The 9,567-nt window shown below is 45.1% G+C and overlaps 1 pseudogene; it reads left to right on the plus strand.

The window, feature by feature from the left end:
• Nucleotides 1-2,657: 2,657 nt before the first annotated feature.
• Nucleotides 2,658-9,567, plus strand: part of LOC139228826 (protein-arginine deiminase type-2-like) — a 39,323-nt pseudogene continuing 32,413 nt past the window's right edge.

Consider the following 9,567-nt stretch of genomic DNA (forward strand, 5'->3'; position numbering starts at 1 on the left):
CGAAGGTGCCCCATTTTCGCACAGCCTCTACAAATATACTGCCTGGAATGGCACTGATGAGGTCGATGATTGTCCCCACAATGACAACAGGGTGAAATCGGATTCATGCCCGATGGCGGACTTCGAGCAGCTACAGCTTGCGCAAACACAGTCGGGTAGGTCCTGCCAGGTGCAGCTCTGCCAACCGACGACACAATCTGGTGCACAGTACTTGCCGTGGAGTTCCGACTCTGCGAGGATATCTGCTTTGTACTATCGACTGTGGTCAGGCAAGCCTGGGCGATCGTGATGGCCCTGCTCAAGTCCAGCGTCTCCACAGCCAGCAGCTTCCGCAGGATCACCTCGTGGTTGATGCTTATTACAAACACGTCACGCAGCATGTCTTCCAATACGCTTCCAAACTTACACAGCCCAATGAGACGTCTCATGTCGGCAACAAATTCCGCCACGTCCTGGCCCTCAGAACGAACATGTATGTAAAAGCGATATCTTGAGATAATGATGCCTTCTTTAGGTTTGAGATGGTCCTGAATCAGAGCACACAATTCCTTTATAGGTCTTGTCTGTTGGACGTGCAGGTGAGAGCAGATTTGTTATGAGGCCATAGACTTTTTGACCACAAACCATAAGGAAAACCGCCCTGCGCCTAACTGCGTCAACGTCTTCATCCATCTTGTTGGCCATGAAGTACTGGTCGAGGCGATCTGTAAAATCCTCCCAGTCTTCTCCTCCACAAATCGCTCCAGGATTCCAACGGTGCTCATGTTTGTGTGGAAGTTCGTTTTGTGCCTCGTCGCCAAATGTTGTGTATGCGATAACTCAATAGACTTGATACTGTGACCTCAATCAGGTGGTTCTCAAAGTGAGGATTAAACATGGTGGCTTTCTTTATATACAAGGGCTGCACGTGTGCGTCTGTGGCCCCATGACCTCCGACTATCAGTCCCCCTGGTGGCAGGTAAACCCAGGCCTACATACATTACACTTTGATCCTGGGTAGATGTATTTAAAAAATGCTGCATTAATGAATAGTTTCAAGGGACTTTGCAATAACCACACGCGGCTATATCTGCCCTTCCATCACCTTCCTCACTGCCTGACATAGACACACTTGGCCCTGTTCACAAAAAAAGCCCAGAGTCACCCAAAGAAAAACTTGCAATGATATAGCGCTTTTCACAACCCCAGGGCATCTCAAGGCTCTTTACAGCCAATTAAGTACTTTGCAAGTGTAGTCACTGTTGTAATGTAGGAAGTAAGAAGATTCTGTTGTCTCCCTGTCTTTTTTTTATATTTGTTGGCAGGGTGTGGCCATTGCTGGCAAGGCTGCATTAATTGCCCATCCTTAGTTGCCTGGAAAGAATTGCTTACAATGGAGTGGCTTGCAAGATTACTTCAGAACACATAAAAAAATAACTAAATGAGGTGGGACTGGGGTCATGTGTAGGGCAGAACAGGTCAGGTTCCCATCCCTTAAGGATATTATAATAATATAATTGTCCGCTGAATTAGCCAGTGATCACATGTTCGAGAAAGTGGGCAGAGCTTGTGCAACAATACATTAGAGGGGGAGATTGCACACCACTCTTCAGGGGCCACAGACAACAATTACACAGGTATACTTAACTTTTGCGTGAGACCGAATTTGGGAACAGTTTGGGAAGGATAGGGTGGTGATTACTTGGGGTTCAGCAGGCTTGTTTCTATAGGAATCTCATGATGTGCATGTAGAGATGAGGGAAACATAGTAAAGGACCAAGCATTATTTTAGTATTGAACAGCAGGCAGCACTGAGCCAGGTGCAGATTCATCATAGGCGGTCCCTCGTATCGAGGATGACTTGCTTCCACACCAAAAAGCGATGAATTCTCAGGTGTTACAATGAAGGACCTAAAATATTCCAGGTTCTGAACTACATGTTGAAGGGTGGAAGATGCCTGTGCGTGGATTTTTTTAACGTGTGGTGGCCGTTGCACACCAGCCACCACACGGGCTTGACAGAGCTAGGTCTTGTTCCAGTGGCAAGGATTAACCAAGATGACTGGAGACGTGCTCTGCTGCGCGGACCTAGTGCGCACACATATCGCAGTGTGGGCTGGCCCCTGCAAAGTAGACTGATATTGAAAGCAAACTGAGGTTGGAAATAACCAAGTTTTCAGGTGCGCATTAGGTGAACAAACAATTAAAATGGGAGATATGTGTTTGTGCATGAAGAGAATAAACTGGTTCCAATTAATTGTTCAGTCTCTTTATTGAGGACATTTCCTCTAAAACCGATTAATTTCTGATTGATTAAAAAAAGCAATAGGGCAGTTACTCCATGGGAGCACCTGCTAAATGGGACTGTTTCCCCTTTACTGCTGCTTTGCTATTAACAGGTATATTACTGTACAAAAACAAACGTCATTCACATTCGTTAGTTAAATTATAAGCTCTTAAACTTTATTAATAGTGCAGATGGGTGTAAAGGGAGAATAAAAGATGAGGAGAGCTGCTGATTATATTAAATTCCAAACGCTTCTTACACTTGAAGATAGGCAAAGAGACTGGATGACTCTGGGCTGTTATTGTGAGCAGGGCAATAGGTGTCTATAGATAAGCTTCTACCTGAGCTGAAACACTAACTCCTACTCTGCAGAGCGCTGTAAACCTTCACTATGTCCAGGCTAAGGACTGTGCGGCTGGAGTGTGGGAAACCCACCTAAGTGAATTACGTGTTGGGGACCGAACTCAACATCGACCTTTACAAGTAAGAAAACTGATTTATCTGATGTCCTCTCCTGAATATAAGATTAAAATGTGGCCACTGGTCAGGTGTTCTCTTGATGGCTCAGTTGGTAAATAGGACCAGGGTTGGTTGTGATGCCTGCCTCATACATTCTAATATCTTATCAGCCGACTCTCCAGGCTCACATGTGGACTTTTGGAGGAGGTACTGGAGGGTGCCCGTGGAACAATTGCCCAGTAAGAGGTATTTATTTCAAGAGTTTCTAAATGCTTGTTCATTTTATCCTGAATTATGGATTGAGTTTGCCTGCAATTAACATTAGACTAACTGGTCTATAATTACCTGCTTTATCCTTTTTGAATGGGAAATACAAATCACTCTTTGCCTGTGACATAAACTTGGTAGCAAGTTGGGTGTGAGAAAATGACTGAAACATGAGTATCCCGTAGTCTTGGAGATAACTGGAGAATATCCTATTACCTGATGAATGCTTCATGAAACACTAGAGGCCTCAATTATATGTTCTATAAGACTGTACTGAATTGAATGAGCACATTGATTGGTTTTAGCAATTAACTAGCCCCATTTGTACCAAAATTTGCACAAAATTGAATTTGTTGGTCAGTGGATGCCTCGGGATCATAGAGACAGGATGGGATCACTCTGATAGAGTAAGATACAAAAATAACTTGAATTTAGATAGCACCTTTCACACCCTCAGGATGTTTCAAGGCATTACACAGCCAATGAATTACTTTTGAAGTATAGTCACTTGTTTTGTAGACAGATGCAGCAGCCGATTTGTGCATAGTAAGATCACACAAACAGCAAGGAGGTGAACAACAGGTTAATCTGCTTTTGTTGGTTGATGGATGAGGGCTGAGCCGGACACCAGAAAAACTCCTTGCTCTTCAAGAGCGTCACAGGATTTTTTTCATCCACCCACTTAGACGGTTTAATATCTCACCTAAAAGAAGGCACTTACAACAATGCCGTGCTCCGTCAATCATCATCAAACTGCGAGACCAGCTTTGGTTAATGCAGAAGGGTATGTCAGGAGCAGCACCAGGAGTAGCGTAGAATGAGGCACAAACTTAGTGAAGCTTCAGCACAGGGCCCGGTGCATGTCACACACAAAAAGCAGCAGGCAAAAAACAGCTCAGCAACCCCACAACCAATGGATTCAAGAAAAGCTCTTTAGTCCCAGCACATTCAGCCGAGAATGGTGGTCAACTAACAGAAGGAGGAGGAACCTCCATGAATATCTTCACCCTCAGCCATGGCTGAGCCGAACACAGCAATTGCCAATGTCTTCAGCCATAAATGCTGAATGGGCAATCTCAGCTGGCCTCTTCCTGATGTCCCTATCATCATAGATGGCAGTGTGCAACCAACTTGGTTCATGCACTGTGACATTAAGAAGCAGCTGAGTGCAATGGACAGAATGAAGGCTAGTGACCTTGACAGCATTTCAGATATAGTGCTGAAGGTCTGTGAAAGTCTGTCCCCACCCACAACCAAGCTTTTCCAGTGGAGCTATGGCACTCGGATCAACCAACAACATGGGAAATTCTTCAGGTATGTTCTGTCAATGGAAAGTGGGATAATTTTACCCGGCGAATTACCATCCGATCAGCTTCCTTTCAATCATAGACAAAGTGATGAAAGGAGTCTCACATAATGGGCAGATTGTTAAAGTGCACTAATTCATTTTGTAAAACAATCAATTACATCAATTAAACAGTCTCTTTTTCTAGGCCATCGCCTCCAAGATCTGCTTCAGCCCTGGTGTCAAATGCTCCATTTTACATCAACAGCGTATAACCCCGGTGCCTGAACATGCAACCAAATTGGTTCTCCATAAAGTGACCGTGCTCCTGGTCACATTGGACAAAACAAGCAGGGTTGCAAATGACAATAAGGTAGCATGCAATTTACATTTCTTTTGTTCCTGTGATTGACTCTACTTGCATGTTGCAAGTGTTTCTGGTGCAACAGGGATTTCTTCCTGCAGTTCATCTCTTTTCACTCAGAATCTTGCTTCATTGCTTGTCCTCACCACTTCTATTTCCTTTCTCATTTTCTCGCAGTCTTCTCTACTCCTTTCCTGAATTGGAAATGAGAGTGATGTATAGTGGCGCTTGTCAGCAAATTGGAAAGGAAATGGAAATAGATTAGTATCTGATGGAAACCTGAGCAAAATACTGCACGTGCTGGACACCTGAAATAAAATGCTGGAAATACAGCGGGTCAGGTAGCATCTGTGGGGAGAGAAACAGAGCTAACGTTTCGGGTCGATGACCTTTCGTCAGATGTGCTCTTTCACAGTTCTGGCAAAAGGTCATCGACCTGAAACGGTAACTCTCTTTCTCTCTCTCCGCAGATGCTGCCTGACCTACTGAGTATTTCCAGCATTTTCTGTCTGATGCAATAGTCACCTCCAGTCTGTATGTTTCTATATTCTAAAGTGTAAAGGGGCTGAGCTATTAATAGTAATGTTGTATATGCTGACTATGGATGTACTCTATGTGTAGTCACTGTGTGATTGTATAAGATGGAGACTTGTTTACCTGATGTACTATCAATAAGGTTCAAACCTTTTACATACATCCTGGCACCACTAGAGGGTGTAACTGGTGGAGACCGGGGGTTTCCTGCCCTGGTGGCAGGGCCCTGTATAAAAGGCTGCACACCAGGCTTGCACAGCACTCTGGAGTTTGGAATAAAGGACCAAGGTCACTACAGTTCAAGTACAACATATTGCCTTGTGGAGTCATTCATAAGTACACTATAGACATAACAAGTAATAATAATAATAACTTTTTTAGTTATATAGCGCCTTTAACATAGTAAAACGTCCCGAGGCCCTTCACAACAGTGTTACAAGACAAACAGATAAATTTGACACTGAGCCACAGAAACATAGAAACATAGAAAATAGGTGCAGGAGTAGGCCATTCAGCCCTTCTAGCCTGCACCGCCATTCAATGAGTTCATGGCTGAACATGAAACTTCAGTACCCACTTCCTGCTTTCACGCCATACCCCTTGATCCCCCGAGTAGTAAGGACTTCATCTAACTCCCTTTTGAATATATTTAGTGAATTGGCCTCAACTACTTTCTGTGGTAGAGAATTCCACAGGTTCACCACTCTCTGGGTGAAGAAGTTTCTCCTTATCTCGGTCCTAAATGGCTTACCCCTTATCCTTAGACTGTGACCCCTGGTTCTGGACTTCCCCAACATTGGGAACATTCTTCCTGCATCCAACCTGTCCAAACCCGTCAGAATTTTAAACGTTTCTATGAGGTCCCCTCTCACTCTTCTGAACTCCAGTGAATACAAGCCCAGTTGATCCAGTCTTTCTTGATATGTCAGTCCCGCCATCCCGGGAATCAGTCTGGTGAACCTTCGCTGCACTCCCTCAATAGCAAGAATGTCCTTCCTCAAGTTAGGAGACCAAAACTGTACACAATACTCCAGGTGTGGCCTCACCAAGGCCCTGTACAACTGTAGCAACACCTCCCTGCCCCTGTACTCAAATCCCCTCGCTATGAAGGCCAACATGCCATTTGCTTTCTTAACCGCCTGCTGTACCTGCATGCCAACCTTCAATGACTGATGTACCATGACACCCAGGTCTCGTTGCACCTTCCCTTTTCCTAATCTGTCACCATTCAGATAATAGTCTGTCTCTCTGTTTTTACCACCAAAGTGGATAACCTCACATTTATCCACATTATACTTCATCTGCCACGCATTTGCCCACTCACCTAACCTATCCAAGTCACTTCTGTAGCCTCATAGCATCCTCCTCGCAGCTCACACTGCCACCCAACTTAGTGTCATCCGCAAATTTGGAGATACTACATTTAATCCCCTCGTCTAAATCATTAATGTATAATGTAAACAGCTGGGGCCCCAGCACAGAACCCTGCGGTACCCCACTAGTCACTGCCTGCCATTCCGAAAAGTACCCATTTACTCCTACTCTTTGCTTCCTGTCTGACAACCAGTTCTCAATCCACGTCAGCACACTACCCCCAATCCCATGTGCTTTAACTTTGCACATTAATCTCCTGTGTGGGACCTTGTCGAAAGCCTTCTGAAAGTCCAAATATACCACATCAACTGGTACTCCTTTGTCCACTTTATTGGAAACATCCTCAAAAAATTCCAGAAGATTTGTCAAGCATGATCTCCCTTTCACAAATCCATGCTGACTTGGACCTATCATGTCACCATTTTCCAAATGCACTGCTATGACATCCTTAATAATTGATTCCATCATTTTACCCACTACTGAGGTCAGGCTGACCGGTCTATAATTCCCTGCTTTCTCTCTCCCTCCTTTTTTAAAAAGTGGGGTTACATTGGCTACCCTCCACTCGATAGGAACTGATCCAGAGTCAATGGAATGTTGGAAAATGACTGTCAATGCATCCGCTATTTCCAAGGCCACCTCCTTAAGTACTCTGGGATGCAGTCCATCAGGCCCTGGGGATTTATCGGCCTTCAATCCCATTAATTTCCCCAACACAATTTCCTGACTAATAAAGATTTCCCTCAGTTCCTCCTCCTTACTAGACCCTCTGACCACTTTTATATCCGGAAGGTTGTTTGTGTCCTCCTTAGTGAATACTGAACCAAAGTACTTGTTCAATTGGTCTGCCATTTCTTTGTTCCCCGTTATGACTTCCCCTGATTCTGACTGCAGGGGACCTACGTTTGTCTTTACTAACCTTTTTCTCTTTACATACCTATAGAAACTTTTGCAATCCGCCTTAATGTTCCCTGCAAGCTTCTTCTTGTACTCCATTTTCCCTGCCCTAATCAAACCCTTTGTACTCCTCTGCTGAGTTCTAAATTTCTCCCAGTCCCCAGGTTCGCTGCTATTTCTGGCCAATTTGTATGCCATTTCCTTGGCTTTAATACTATCGCTGATTTCCCTAGATAGCCACGGTTGAGCCACCTTCCCTTTTTTATTTTTACGCCAGACAGGAATGTACAATTGTTGTAATTCATCCATGCGGTCTCTAAATGTCTGCCATTGCCCATCCACAGTCAACCCCTTAAGTATCATTAGCCAATCTATCTTAGCCAATTCATGCCTCATACCTTCAAAGTTACCCTTCTTTAAGTTCTGGACCATGGTCTCTGAATTAACTGTTTCATTCTCCATCCTAATGCAGAATTCCACCATATTATGGTCACTCTTCCCCAAGGGGCCTCGCACAATGAGATTACTAATTAATCCTCTCTCATTACACAACACCCAGTCTAAGATGGCCTCCCCCCTAGTTGGTTCCTCGACATATTGGTCTAGAAAACCATCCCTTATGCATTCCAGGAAATCCTCCTCCACCGTATTGCTTCCAGTTTGGCTAGCCCAATCTATGTGCATATTAAAGTCACCCATTATAACTGCTGCACCTTTATTGCATGCACTCCTAATTTCCTGTTTGATGCCCTCCCCAACATCACTACTACTGTTTGGAGGTCTGTACACAACTCCCACTAACGATTTTTGCCCTTTAGTGTTCTGCAGCTCTACCCATATAGATTCCACATCATCCAAGCTAATGTCTTTCCTAACTATTGCATTAATCTCCTCTTTAACCAGCAATGCTACCCCACCTCCTTTTCCTTTTATTCTATCCTTCCTGAATGTTGAATACCCCTGGATGTTGAGTTCCCAGCCCTGATCATCCTGGAGCCACGTCTCTGTAATCCCAATCACATCATATTTGTTAACATCTATTTGCACAGTTAATTCATCCACCTTATTGCGGATACTCCTTACATTAAGACACAAAGCCTTCAGGCTTGCTTTTTTAACACCCTTTGTCCTTCTAGAATTTTGCTGTACAGTGGCCCTTTTTGTTCTTTGCCTTGGGTTTCTCTGCCCTCCACTTTTCCTCATCTCCTTTCTGTCTTTTGCTTTTGCCTCATTTTTGTCTCCCTCTGTCTCCCTGTATAGGTTCCCATCCCCCTGCAATATTAGTTTAACTCCTCCCCAACAGCACTAGCAAACACTCCCCCTAGGACATTGGTTCCGGACCTGCCCAGGTGCAGACCGTCCGGTTTGTACTGGTCCCACCTCCCCCAGAACCAGTTCCAATGCCCCAAGAATTTGAATCCCTCCCTGCTGCACCACTGCTCAAGCCATGTATTCATCTGCGCTATCCTGCGATTCCTACTCTGACTAGCACGTGGCACAACATACCATCCTGGAGTCTCGGTTGCGTCCGCTGAAACGCCTATCTATTCCCCTCACCATCGAATCCCCTATCACTATCGCGCTCCCACTCTTTTTCCTGCCCTCCTTTGCAGCAGAGCCAGCCACGGTGCCATGAACTTGGCTGCTGCTGCCCTCCCCTGATGAGTCATCCTCCCCAACAGTACTCAAAGCAGTGTATCTGTTTTGCAGGGGGATGACCACAGGGGACCCCTGCACTATCTTTCTTGCACTGCTCTTCCTGCTGGTCTTCCATTCCCTATCTGGCTGTGGACCCTTCTCCTGCGGTAAGACCAACTCACTACACGTGATACTCACGTCATTCTCAGCATCGTGGATGCTCCAGAGTGAATCCACCCTCAGCTCCAATTCCGCAACGCGGATCGTCAAGAGCTCGAGGCGGATACACTTCCCACACACGTAGCGCCCAGGGACACCGGAAGTGTCCCCGAGTTCCCACATGGTACAGGAGGAGCATATCACATGGCCGAGCTCTCCTGCCATGTCTTAACCTTAGATACCCTTAAATTGGTAATAACAATAAAAAGAAAAGAAAAGCTACTCACCAATCACCAGCCAATCACTTACCACATTGGCTGTGAC

This window comes from Pristiophorus japonicus, chromosome 18 (assembly GCF_044704955.1).
Source record: "Pristiophorus japonicus isolate sPriJap1 chromosome 18, sPriJap1.hap1, whole genome shotgun sequence".
Taxonomy (NCBI): domain Eukaryota; kingdom Metazoa; phylum Chordata; class Chondrichthyes; family Pristiophoridae; genus Pristiophorus; species Pristiophorus japonicus.